Here is a 12,716-nt window from a genome sequence, read left to right as displayed (position 1 = left end):
AAATGGGCTTCCAAGCCTTCCATACCTTTTTGATTAGCTTTAACTTTTCAGCAGATATAATTATAAAATTACTTTTTATTGTTATCAGTAAATTTACTTTAAGTTCATAAAAATTCAGGCAAAAGAAACAAAAACTTAAAACATGGTTTAGAGTTACACCTTTTACATTTATCTGTATTAATTTACATAAACAAATAAATCTTGATCTTGATAATGGTAAATCTTCCCAAAAATGTTTTAAATAACAACATTTTACACCAACAGCAACAAAAAATATGTGATTATTTTCTGGCTGATCCGTACAAAATGAACAGCTTTCATCAATATCCAAAAAAATGTAGAAGTGTAATTATACAAATACGTTATGGAGTATTTTTCAAATGTAATTCTGAAATATAGATGTGCAAAAACAAAAAAGGGAGCAACCAAATCATTTTTTTTCCATTTAATATAAAAAAACTCACATAAAGGCAAAGCTCTTTTTAGAGTCAAATTAGCTGCTGTCAAGTTGCAATTTTTTTTTTGTTACATAAATACCTAGATACTTTCAAGTCTCCTTTACTGAGATACCATCAATTGAGGAGTCATCATTTTTTTATAGAGCATCATTATCTCACACTTGGACAAATTCACTTTCAATCCAGAAGCACCTGAAAACTGTTAAATTACAATTATTTGAATAACTGATTTTAAGTTCTTAAGTTTTTCCTTTCAGCATGGAGCTATTCAAACTTCCTTGATAGTCACATTAGCATCACAGAAAGGTTTCAATAACTAACACATGAGCTTGAACCTTCAATGAGTAAATGTTTGTGTGAAAGGATTGGTGCACTTGACACCAGTCACAGTGTAACAGTATACTGATACAGTATATTGATAATGTAATGAAAAAATAAAATCACCTCTCCTTCCTCCAGCCGTCATACTTCGTACCACAGACATATAAATACATACTGCGCCCTTTTTTAAGAGATGATTTACATGAGATATTTCCTCTTTATATATTTGCATACATTTCTATAGAAATAAAATAAACAAAAGTGCATTGTTTACTTTTTTTATTTATGTATCAAACAACAAACAAAACAGGAGTCATTTACAGGAAGAAAATGACATTAAATCTGCAAGGTTCAGAAACAAAATTAAATACAAAATAAGTAATAATAAATAAAAATAAAATAATTTTTTTTTTTTACGATTGCTTACACACTAAAATAAATAACACACAGTTAGTAAAACCTGGTTTTCCCTTACACATGGCAGTGGAAGGTTTAGGATCTCCGACCCTAATTTATGCCCCTCATTCAAGCTATGGAGGTGGCCTGTGTGACCTAATAGAAGCCGAGTCTGGGCAAGGATGGAATAGCCATTTGAGAAAATTCTTCCCTTGCCATCTTGCGAGGGAGGACATTAGCTGTCCCTGCTGAAAAAAAAAAAAAAAAAGCTAAAACCAGCCTAGGCTGGTTGGCTGGTCTTAGCTGGTTTAAGCTGAATGTAGTTGGTTTTGGCTGGTCACCCAGCCAGGCCAGTCTGGTCAATCTGGTTTTAGCTGGTTTATCAGCCTGACCAGCTAAGACCAGCCTGGCCAGGCTGGGAAAATGGCCAAAACTCCTCTAAAACCAGCCTGCTGTTATGACCTGCTAAAACCAGCAGGGGTAATGTGGACAAAGTGCCCATATTCAGCTACGTGAAGAGATGATGATGCTAAGGTGTTTTCTTCTCCACAAAAGTTTATGTACTATATTGTATTTAGAATGTGTTCTGATTTTCAGTGCAAAATGCAGCAAAATGCAGGATTTTACACGTGGTGAAAAATAAATATTTTCATCAAGGTGCAATACTTGTCTCGTGTGTTGTGTTTGGACAATATTCATATTATTTAACAATATCTCAAAAAAAGAGAAAAAAAAAAATCAAACCCAGACTGTATCAGTAGAAAGGTAGAAATGTTCCAAGTGTTCAAGATTGAGCACAGCAGTGTGTAAGTCGTTCAAACAGAATCCGACTGTATGAACCATGTGTGTGCCATATGGTACCAAAACTGGCTTTTGTTAACTTATTGTACAGTTTTGAATTAAGTGTTTCATTTTGCAAAAGATTTGTGATGTTGTGCTACTTGTGTGTGTACATGTGTGAATTGTGTGTAGGGTTTTGTCAAAATAAGCCTTGTTTTTAAAATTGTGCCTAAGCAATCATCAAAAAAAAAACAAAAAACTGTAAAATAGAAAAAGAAAAAAAAGATAACATTATAAACACGAAGAGAGGAAAACCTCAAGGATCAGTGGTACCCGCACCCCCCCCCCCCCCCCCAAAAAAAAATGTATCATAATATTTCAAGAATCTGTCACTTTTATTTAATTTCAATTAAGAGATGTGAAAATAGTGGGTTGTTTGAGTCTGCACACTTGTGAATTGTACCAGTGTAGACTCTATGTAAATAAGAGATTCACTGATTATAAAGGAACATTGTGAGATTACTTAGATTAAATTCAAGTATAAGACTTAAATCTATACTCATACACAGGGCCGTGCAGAGACCTTTAAAGGGGCAGGTGCTCAAAGTATAAAAAGGGCATCTGAAACAAGGCATTAAAGAGCCCCTAGGGTCCATCTCATCATTGTAGGTTTTCAGTTACTTATGTAACAAGTAACAATGTCATTAATAAGACAAATTATGCATTATTTGAAGTTTTAATTGCGTTTCAGGACTCAAACAACAGAATCAGTAATATTTTTTTGCTATAAAAGGGGCTCCATAAATAGGGCTGTGCTCAAAACATCAGTACAGCAATACTGTACTGTATATTGTGACACATTCCTTGCTGATATGTGACCATGGAACACAAAACCAGTCAAGTGTATTTTTTTTCAAAATTGAGTAAATAAGCTTTTCATTGATGTATGGTTTGTTATAGGACAATGTTTGTCTGTGATACAACTAGTTGAACACCTGGAAGCTGAGGGTGAGAAAATCGCCTAAAAAGTTGTCCAAATGAAGTTCTCAGCAATACATATTACTAGTTTATGGTACATTTATGGTAGGAAATTAAAAATATATATCTTCATGGAACATGATCTTTACTTAATATCCTAATGATTTTTGGCATAAAAGAAAAATATATAATTTTGACCCATATAATGCATTTTTGGCTATTGCTACATATATTCCTGTGCTACTTAGGACTGGTTTTGTGGACCAGGGTCACATATATGTATTATTACAGTGGCCTCTAGCAGCCAATAATGTGAAGCAGTTTCGAGAAAGGTCCTTGGACCTATTCATTTTTATTAGAAATTGTTGTGTATTAAATTGTCAAACCTAAAGATTTTCTTCTCTCTGTTAAACACAATCATAAAGAACAGCTGTTATATTAAACTCTGAGTGGTCACTATTGAAACTATATGTGGCCCCTGATGTATTGCATTGTAAGATTGTAGACAACAGGCTTTACTGCAGAGTATAGAAATAAAACAAACATATATTAAGGAAGGAATTTTATTTCACTATTTAAAATATTTTAAATATCAATTTAAGGCAATTTGTGACCCTTTTTAAGAGCCGCAGAAGTAAAATGAACAGTATGAGTAGGATTTGACAATGTACGGTAGAATATTAAGGCATAAAATGGCATGATTTATAATTCAGATACAGCTTCACACACTGTAAAAAATGATTCTGAGTTTTAGTCAGGTGGACAAGTGAAACCATGTCCAGTCAACTTGCAGTGTCTCACTACACAACAGGATGAGTTGTACCAACCTCAACTTGAAGAGAAATTTAAAACTTTAAATAACATGTTGATATAACAACAAAACATATGTTCTCTCAATTTTCTGCGTACTGCGCATGTGCAAGGAACTCTACGTCATGATGACGTACTATTTTACCAAAGTTGAGAAAGACGCGCTATCCGCCATTTTCTGCACGACAAGATGCTGATCATGCCAGAACAATGCTAAGCCTGCATTTAAACGAAAACAGATGGACGTTATGGACTGCAAACAATGAAATGAGTAAGTATCCCCTGATTAGTTCTTTCTTTAATGTTAATTAAGGCTGGTTTTGCTCACTGTCCGCGTTTTGATTTCAGGCTATCACATTTCGCTAACTAGTAATGTTGCAACTCGATTAACAATCAGAAGAAACGCACATTGCCCGGCGAATTCGTAGTTATTTTGTAGTATATATGTTACGCAATTAACTCGCTGACATGCTGTGAGACACGCTGTGCCGAGAGAACCGACGAACACGAGCTAACAGCTGATACCAAAGAGTACAGAAGTACCTGATACTGAGCATTTGTGTGTGTGCTAAAAGCTAACGAACTGTTACAGCCGCGGTTCTCGGATCTCCAGTAAAGGCACTGCGAATATGGCGAAATGTAAGTGAATAACAAATAAAACGTGCGCCCACTGGAAGATGAAGATCTATCAGTTATATCAAACAGCACTTTTAACATGAGGAACATGCAATAACTGTTCTGTGAAAACGTAAATGAAATTTAATATTTATTTTTGTATGCACGTTGTTTGTTAAGCTTTATTAGATGAATCCTCCTTTCTGTACAAAGATAAAGACTAAACATTTGTTGGTTCATAACAGCCTTGGTTACTTTTTCAAGATTATGATGATGATTTAACTGATGTTATGATCACAAATTACTTTATTTGAATGTGTTTGAGCATATTTTCATCTGCTGGGACGAATAGATATTATTACTTGTGATGTGAACCGTTTTTTAACCGATTCTTTCAAATGAAATTTGTAAATGCATTTGTTTTTATAGATCACCAGGCTTGTATCAAAGGACTGGATCAAGTCTGTTTTGTTTCAAGGCCTAGATGATCATCTCTCAAAGCATCATGAGGACATTCTAGATATGAGTTCAACACTGGAGAGCCGTGATAATGATGTAAGTACATTTATTTTAAATCAATCTTTCTCTGCCCAAAATAACTAATCTGATCATTTACTCACCTTCATGTTTGTCCAAACCTCTATGACCCTTTTTTTTCCTAGATCATTAAAATAGTGATAGTGACATATTTTCATACAATGAAACAGAAAGAATGCCATTCTAAAGTGGAAGCAGATGATCAGATTTTGATTAAGATTACCAAAAAAATTTTTTTTCAGAGGATTAACTTGCATGGATAGATTGTTCACCTTAATAAATATTGTAAATATTGATTTAATGCAGACTTTGACAGTTTAACACTGATCATTTTCATTGTATCGAATGGAATACATTTTTTTTTTTTTTTTTTTTGGAGTGGCATGTTAGTGAGTAAATGACTATTATCATCTTTTTGGTAACCAGTCCCTTAAAGTGTTGTTACAACCCCAATGAATCTAAGGCAGGGGTGCCCAATTCTGAGCCAAGATCCAGCAAAGTTTAGCTTTAACCCCAATTAAACACACCTAAACCAACTAATCAAGATGTTCAGGATCACTTTAAACTTCCAAACAGATCTGTTTAACCAGGTTGGTGTTAAACTCTGCAATAAATTATTGGCCCTCCAGAAGCAGATTAGACACCCCTGATTTTAATGGCATGAGCATGTTACAGCCACTATTAAATCTTATTTTGGTGCTGAACAAAAAGGTAACAAATTAATAAAATTATACAAGTTTAAATGTGCAAATTTAAAAAAAAATTTTTGTGTGTTTTTATCTATATTATACAATTTTATTTATATTTTATTTTTGTTATAAAAAACATGAAAGACATGATGAGAGGGAGAAAAGATAAATGAATAAAATCAAATGATTGATTGAATAAAGCTGGTACTTTAACCATCCTATATTTTACAGACAACAACCAAAAGATGATGACAGCAGCATTGCTGGGTACATGAGAGAGATTCCTACAAAATTCATGAAGACATGCAAGGTAAGCTTAAAAATGTACAACCCGTTTACACTAGTGCGTTTGTGTTTTAAAGTTAAAACCTCGTCTACACTGGTGTTTACTCTGCTTACTGTGTTTCTCAGTCTACACTACACAACTGAAAAAGCATGTCACATGACTATCGTACAGCCATAGATGTGTATAGGTAGATGCCCTGTTACTTAGATGGCAGAAGCGGCGTCTATCTATACATATATATTGATACAACAATTAGAATGATGTTATTGTTAAAGATGGTTAAGCATACGCAGAGTGAATGTGGGCAGCCACACCATCGTTATCAAAAGTGTCTGTTTTGGTCCATTTACACTAAAATGCAACCCTGGAGTTTTCAAACTAAAACGGGGTCTGTAGCTTATTCAAAAGTCTCCATTCAAAAATGCAGGAGTACTGTAAATGTTAACCGTAGCAAAAGTTAGGCATTTTAAAAGGAATACGCACTGGTGAAAACAGAGCATTATGAAAAAACAAGTGTAAACTGAACATTATGTCTCTTAATTTTCAGGGGTCTGGGGACTATGTTTGTGTAATTGCTTTTGAGTAATAGTACCATGTTTTGTTTATGTTCTATAAAGCCCAGTGACCGTGAAGAGGATGGAATCAATGGTGTGGCGATTGGACTCCTATTTGTTGTGGACAATATGATGGAACGTCTCCCAGCCTTCTACAATGACAATGCCCTGGTGATTGAGGAACAATTGGTAATGCGTCACCTTAGTGATGTACCTAATGCTTTTCTGAACCTAATGGGCCTGGTGTTCGTGTTAAACCTCGACTACCCAAAAGATTCACTTATGATTTATCTGTTTATTGGAGTCTGATCAGACTTCTACACCCAAGAATTCAATCCTTCAAGAGCAAGTTATTGCAATAAGACATGAAACAAACTAAATCTTTGTTTCCTTCTTGTACTGGTCTGTTTTTTTTTTTCCTAATCGTTGTAATGGTTTGAAGTTTAAAGGAGAAGTTATCTTCCAAAATTTAAAATTGCAGAAAATTTACTCAGCCACTTGACATCCAACTTGTTCATGTATTTCTTTCTTCAGTCACTAAGAAATTATGTTCCTTGATAAAAAAATATTTCAGGAATTATCTCCATATAATAGATTTCAATAGTACCCCACGTTTGAACTTTCAAAATGTGTTTTAAATGCAGCTTCAAAATTTAAATGACTCCAAATGATCCCAGCCAAGGGTCTTATCTTGTAAAACAATTGATCATTTTCGAAACAAATTAACAATTTATATTCTTTTTAACCTCAAAAGCTTGTATTGTCTAAGTTCAATTCAAGTTTATTTGTTTAGCGCTTTTCACAATACACATCTTTACAAAGCAGTTGTATAGAAAAAAATATATATTTCAACTATATATTTTTAGACTTGGCAAGAAAATATATAAATTGTCAGTTTGTTTTGAAAATGACCGATCATATGTTAGATAAGATCTTTATTCCTTGGCTGGAATCGTTTAGAGCCGGGTGAAGCTGCATTTAAACTGCATTTTGGAAGTTCAAACCTGAGGCACCATTGAAATCCATTAAATGGAGATAATTCCTGAAATGTTTTCCTCAAGAAACATAATATTTTATCGACTGAAGAAGGAAAGACACAAACATCTTGGACGAGAAGGGGGTGAGTAAATGATCTGTAATTTTTTGTTTTGAAAACTAACTTCTCCTGTTAAGAGCATTGTTGTTTTAGATCTGATTGTTTAAATGGAACTTTAGTATTTTTTATTTTTTTGTCCAAAGATTGTTTTTGTTGTTTTTTTGCACTGCTTCCTCTTTCCTTGTCATGTTTCTACAATTGGTAATTGACAATTTTTGAAGAGTTTAATGTGAAGATTTTTTAACACTGCTTCATGTATTCTTCATGTACACTTGTTTCTGCAATGGAAATATCTGATAATGACAATGAGAGTTATTTGTACTATTTTGGCACTAAGATGTGGTGCATAGAAGGCATAGGGTTTGTGCATAGGGAAGTTTACACTTGTTTGTGTGAACTGTGTATATGTGAAGGTTTTTAAATGCAATGTATCTGTTTAAAAAATAAATGCTGAGAGTTTCAATTTTGCTGTTGTGTTAATTTCATTAAAAAAATCTGATTCCAGAGATATCTAAAACTACTTGTCAAAGCAATGAAATCCAGTAAACTCAAGTAGTTAAGTTAGAATATTTTGGAAAAATAAAAATGTTATGTCAGTTAGACTTGGTTAATGGTTGAGAAAACATAAAAAAATAAGTTGACTCAAAAAATTTCAAGTGTTCTTTAATTGATATAGTAAGTTGGCTCAACTTACTGTAAGTTTTTTCAACAACTAGGTTTAAGTTGAGTGAACTTGACACCTAGTGTTTGCTAAACTTAACTGAGTCATTGCAAAAAGATGACTTGACCAAGTCAAGTTGAGTCAACAAATAATTTTTTACAGTGCACAAAACAAAACAAAATATCTTATACAATGGAATTCCAGCCTTTATACCATTAAAAGGGATAAATAGAGTTTATCATTTATTATGTTTAAGGGCTTTTCACACTTGAAATTGTTAACCCAGGGTTATCCTAAACCCCAGATAAACGGAATCCTGGGTTATCTGTAATCATGTTTCACACTGCTTATATTAAACCTGGGGTTAGCGGTTAATCCTGGGTATTCATTAACAGACGTTTCACACTGCACACATTCCTAAACCCCGGGTTTACGTTCTAATTTGCATATTTGCTGTGTTACTGTACCTGATTGGACGTACGGCAAGGTGCAGGCAAACCTTCCACTTCCAGTTATGCTACCAGTTTAAAAAAAATGTCGCCGCATAGGTCTTTAGCCGTTTTTAGCCTCATGAGGCGCACAAAGGTAAAAAAACAAAAGACAAAATAACAAGACAAAGAAACAAAGGAGCAAAGTATATGAACATTTATTTGAATTTCTTTTAAGTTTCGAGAGACTAGTGTGTCATCAGGTTCTTCTGTCTCCTCCTCGGGACCCAAGTCGGCAGCAGTGTCAACAAGTATGGTTCGACACTTGGACGATCTTTAAGAATTGGGTCCAAAATATCAAAAAATGGACAGGTCTGTCGTTCTGCCCCAGAGCAGGCATTATGATCTTTCACAGCTTTATAATCTTTTTTGGCTTTTTGCAGTTTGTCCTCTAGCTGACCGGGCATTCGATGATACCCAGGCTCAGCTAATTTCTCAGTCAGTTCTTTAAACACTCGGTTGTTTGTGACCGTGCTGTCGAATTTGTCTTGAATATGTTTTTGTTGTAAAAACAATACAGTCTCCTCATCACTCCAGTTCACACGCTTTCCTCCTTTTGACATTTCTTACTTTTGAAGTTCTTGACGTTAACGTTTACTTACTTCTCATCGGCTGCTGTTTACATCACGCGCGTTTCCTGTTAGTGACTTGACGTAATGCTCGCTGATTTCTGATTAGCTGTCTGTTGGTAAGCGTCCAGCAGCAACAAACAAACACCGCTCCGTTTCACACTGAACAAACTTAGCACCGCATTGCGGGGTTAACACCGCAATTGCGGTGCTAACCCTGCTCCGGAGCAGGGTTTAATAACCCCAGGTAAAATGCGGTGCTAACACCGCTTTCAAATTACAGGTGTGAAACGCGTCTTTACCCGGGGTTAAAAGCGGTGTTTAGAACGCAGATAACCCAGGGTTAAGCACAGTGTGAAAAGCCCTTTATTTAAAACATAAATATTACTGTCTTAATTGTTAAGATTTTTAGAATGCCCATTAACTTCTTCCACATTTACAACTCTGTGTTTGCTGCACAACAACGTAAGTCGATAATTGCAATAATTTGACCATTAACAGCTGAAAAAATGTGGAAAAGAAAAAGGCATTCTCTGTCACAAGGGGGCGCTTTAAGAGCGCTGAAATATTAAGGTTTCCCTAGTAACGGCTGTATACAAATCAGCATTAACGCTGTTTTATCAGGCAATAAATGAAAATTGAGACCTTTGACTTGTTCTTGTACTAGAACAAGGTGTCACTGTATGTTCAAAAAGGCCTTTAAAAATGTTAACGGTATGAATGTTCACCTAATATGCAAACTTTCTTCCTTCGAGCAGGATTCGCATTTGCATAATCAAAACCGGTCCTGGATGGTCACTGCTCTGCAGTGTTTAGGTGAAACCCTGATCAAAATTACTTACCTGTTGTTTTCCAGTAATCATGAAGACCTTGAAGAGCTTGCTCAGGTGTGTTTGATTAGGGTTGGAGCTAAACTCTGAGAAGCCCTGGCATAGATTGTCTAGATCAACAAGCTAATGTACTGTAAAACTCCACATTTGCTCAAACCTCAAAAAGCTCACTTCATAGTTCTTGGAAATATATATTTTTGTTGTTCACAGAAGAAATGATGACAGACCTTTTGGGTTAATAAACCCTTTAAGAGGGTTGTGGTTGTGCTAGCATGATTTACATATTGCTAGCATGAATAGATGGAAGAGAAGTTTGGTTGAAAATCATGGGATTCTGGGAGTCTATATTTGAATTTTGATAGCTGGAGTTTGAAGAGTCTTGGCTCATTTGAACAGTATGTCAGTGTAAGTCTATGGGATTTGTTGTGGTTTTGATAGTCTGGTTTACGAAAACCGTAAGCCAGATCAGTCTGAAAAGATATAGCAACCCAAGTCAGACCGGTCTGAAGGTCTGGGTCGAGTTTGGTGGTTGTAGTTTAAATAGGATAACAGTAAGTTGGCTTTTTTTTTTTTTTGTCATTTAATTCCTTCCTGGAGAAATATCACATTTGCAGAGGTTCTTTATAGTCCCAAAAAAAGATTCTTTATGTTTTTTAAATGTTCTTCAAAATGGTTCCTTTAAAAACTATTTGCTAAAAGTTTTTTTGGGGAAATGGTTCTTTTATGGCATCACTTCAAAAGCTTTATGTTAAGGAGTGTAGGAAGAGTTCAAAAATCAATAATTGGTGGGAAAAAAAAACTCAGCTATCATGCATCTTGGCATGCTCACCATCTGTGTTTTACATCGCTGTTGAGTGACTTTATGCCACTCCTGGCACAAAAATTCCAGCCATCACAAGTCCTCCACCAAATCTCACAGTAGATTTTTGGCTTCTCCATTAGATGATTAGGTGTTAGTCATGGTCTAGTAGATGGTCTTTATGGCCTTTTCTAGAGCTCAGCATTGCTCTACTTTACTTCTCATTGATGAAGCTTGTTTTTCCTGTTTCAAACAGTCCTCATCATGCACTTCACCCCAGCTGCCATTTACCATTCTTGTTATAGGTCGCTTGATCTCATCCTATGGTTGTTGAGTGACATTCAAATGAGTTGGTGGTTAACGCCGGTTGCTGGAGTCATTTTCGCCCTCTGCTGGTCTATAGCTCTGTTGTTCTTAATGTCTGCAATTTGACCTTGTTCTTATGAACTGCTTGCTTTGAAATGTTAAGGATAAATGCAATTGGACTGTATCACTGTATCCCTCTGGCAGTAAAGCCAGAACTGAACCCTTCCTTCCTCACTCAAACCTTTTTTTCTTTTCTCTTTTCTTTCTTTATTGCCATGGTCAATAGTTATTTGATTCCAGTTACTTTGGAGTGGCCCCCTTATTTTTTTTTTACATGAGGGTGAGCAAATGATTCCTGTCCCTTTAAGAGGAGGAGACTGGCAAAACAAATAATAATAATTGCATTCACTTCCATCCTACATCTCCGCCTCTTGCAAGGTTGTTGATGCGCAACATTCAAATAAAAGCCCAAGATCACCTCTGGTGTTCACACTAACATCCTTCCAGAGAACTGAGAGACACAGAGAACGGGCATCCATCGCAAACTGTAAATATGACCATTTATATATATGTTTACATGTTGTTTGGTTTTTTAGATGATTGTATTTAATGAATTAATGTTGGAATGTGTCTTAGATATAAATTATTAGTATATAGAATATGTCTTTAAAAACATTTTAAAAGTTTAATTTTTAATTTTCGTTTTTTGCCCCTTCCAAATACTGAAAGACCTCAATATGGCTTCCAAAACTCAAATACTACTAATGCTAGTGGCTGTTATGATTGCAACCTGTGGTCTTAACAACGGCACAGCTGATGCCAGTAGCACAACCAATGGCACCACCACTGCCGCCACCACCACCGCCATCAAAGCCACCGCCGCCGCCACCACCATCACCACAACCAACAGCACTTCGGTATCTCTTTCACCTATGGGGTTCACGTTGCTCCCTGGGCTTCTGATCTACACAATCACCTCCTTTGCGGTTCTCAAACTCTTCCAGCTGATATGATCATCAACTCAGTTTGTCAACCAGCTGAAACATACGGGATGCACCCGTGACAGTGACTGCACAAATTTCTAGCACTTTTTGTCAGCCTTTACTTACTGACTGATTTGCCTATACTTAAAGTTCTGAGAACTATCTGCATGCTCTTCAATATATATGTATGTATGATTGTATGAAGACTTTATATGAAGAATAAAGGCAAAAACACTTCTATTGACTTTGCTGGTGTTTCTAAACGGCCTTCTACTTGCAGAATGGGTTAAGGATGGATGTTTATATATAATTATAAATTAAAAGGATATGCATGTGTCGTATAGGGGTGGGCATGTGAGTAATTTTATTTCATGATAATTTCTTGATACAAATTTTGATATCACAGAACAAAATAATACTAGCCTAACTAATATAAGTAAAAAGTTCCCAATGCTTATTGAAGACCAACAGTGTCGGGGAAAGTTACTTTTAAAAGTAATGCATGACAATATTGAGTTACTCCAGAAAAAAGTAACTAATTACGTTACTTTGCTACTTTT

At 35.3% G+C, this 12,716-nt stretch overlaps 1 long non-coding RNA gene across 1 annotated transcript; it reads left to right on the top strand.

Moving 5' to 3' along the window:
• Positions 1-11,684: 11,684 nt before the first annotated feature.
• LOC141289294 (uncharacterized) lies at positions 11,685-12,394 on the top strand. Its single transcript, XR_012339901.1, has 2 exons — positions 11,685-11,720; positions 11,903-12,394. It is a non-coding gene; the product is annotated as an uncharacterized lncRNA (long non-coding RNA).
• Positions 12,395-12,716: the final 322 nt, after the last annotated feature.

This window comes from Garra rufa, chromosome 17 (assembly GCF_049309525.1).
Source record: "Garra rufa chromosome 17, GarRuf1.0, whole genome shotgun sequence".
NCBI classification, from domain to species: Eukaryota; Metazoa; Chordata; class Actinopteri; order Cypriniformes; family Cyprinidae; genus Garra; species Garra rufa.
The sequence above is the reverse complement of the archived record's forward strand: the minus strand, read 5'-3'. Positions and strand labels throughout refer to the sequence as shown.